Genomic DNA, 1,811 nt, shown 5'->3' on the forward strand with positions numbered 1-1,811 from the left:
TACACATACAAACATCTACATAAGTATATTGCAATGGAAATTCACTGGATATACATATGAGGGATTTACTTTTCAGACAGGGAGTATTTTATTTAAAACCCATCAGTGAATTAGATGGCTTCGGTCTATGACAAATCATTCGTATTTAAAGCAGAAGTCCATAATTGTATGAAGCACAGACTATCATATGCAGACCACAACTTTTTTATACTGGAACAGAATGAACTTCCCTGTGAAAGCAGCATCTTTGTGACATCTAATTTAGTATTTCTCTCTGTCCTCCTCACCTTCTCTTTCAACAGAATCCATACCAACTTCTTCAAAATCCTTCTGTGGGACAGCCATGTCCTCATAGGCCTCAGAGGACTCCCCCTCCTCCATGCTCTCACCCACAAGCCAGTGCACAAAGGCACACTTGTCATACATCAGCTCAAACTTGTGATGCAGGAGAGCCCAGACCGCAGCAATGCCCACAGTATTGTTCAGCATGCACACAGCTCTCTGGGCCTTGGCCAGGTCTCTACCAGGCACCACAGTGGGAGGCTGGTAATTAATGCCAACCTTGAAAAGTCAGTGGGGTACCAGTCCCCAAACTGGATGGTATGCTTGATCTTGATGGTGGCAATGGCAGCATTGACATCTTTGGGAGCCACATTTCATGGTACAGCAGGTAGCAAGCCATGTATTTAATATGGCGAAGGTCAAATTTACCATCTGGTTAGCTGGCTCTAAGCAGGCCTGGTGATCTCTGCTACAGGAAGCTGTTCATGGTACGCTTTCCCAGCAGAGATAACATGGGCATATGTGGTCAGAGGGAAGTGGACAGGAGGGTTGAGCACCAGGTTGCTCTGGAATTTTGTCAGGTCAACATTCAGGGAAGCAGTGATGGAAGATACAGTTTGACCTGTCAACCTGTTTAGAATAGTGTAGTTTGGGCTCTCAGATGTCGTAGGTGTCTTCAATGTCTACCATGAAGGCACGATCAGAGTGCTCCAGTGTGGTATGGGTGGTAAGGGTGGAGTTGTTAGGTTCAACTACAGCAGTGGAAACCTGGAGGTTTAAGGGTAAATCAAGAACTCCAGCTTGGACTTCTTTACACAATCAAAAGAGAGCTGCTCCATCAGCAAGGAAGTCAAGCCAGAGCCAGTTTTCCCACCAAAGCTGTGGAAAACCAAAAAAAAAAAAAAAACCTGAAGCCCTGTCACTGGTCATGCAGTTTGTAAATTCTTTCCAAGACAAGATCAGTGATCTCCTTGACAATGTTGCAACTGCCACAGGCATAGTTATTGGCAACATCCTCCTTGTCTGTCACAAGCTGCTCATGATGGAAGAGCTAGTGGTAGGTACCAGTGTGAACCTCATCAGTATCTTGGTTCCGGGTCTACGAACACTGTCAAGGGCACATGCTTGCCAGTGCCTGTCTCACTGAGGAAGGTGTAGAAGGAGTCATCTCTCCCCACCCGAATGGTCTTGTCACTTGGCATCTGTCCATCAAGCTGGATGCCATGAACCAGACAGTAGAGCTCCCAGCAGGCATTGCTGATCTGACCACAGCCTGACCAACGTGGATGGAGATGCACCTATGCCTGATTGCTGCTTCGTGGCTGTCAGACAGATTGCAAAGGTGAGGAGGTGTTGATTCTTACAGTGGGACTCTTAGGTGGTCTATGTAAGAGAACCTAACTTTTTCTTTTTATTTACATACATGATATAATAGCTAATGTATTTATTACATACATATAATATATATTATGAGAAACACTGCAGTTTTCAATGCCAGTATAATGAACAAATATTCCATGGAGAAGTGG

At 44.9% G+C, this 1,811-nt stretch overlaps 1 pseudogene; it reads right to left on the reverse strand.

Moving 5' to 3' along the window:
• Positions 1-261: 261 nt before the first annotated feature.
• Positions 262-1,573, reverse strand: LOC129671592 (tubulin alpha-1A chain-like; annotated as a pseudogene).
• Between the last annotated feature and the right edge of the window lie 238 nt (positions 1,574-1,811).

This window comes from Psammomys obesus, unplaced genomic scaffold, assembly GCF_907164565.1.
Source record: "Psammomys obesus unplaced genomic scaffold, mPsaObe1.curated_primary_1811, whole genome shotgun sequence".
Taxonomy (NCBI): domain Eukaryota; kingdom Metazoa; phylum Chordata; class Mammalia; order Rodentia; family Muridae; genus Psammomys; species Psammomys obesus.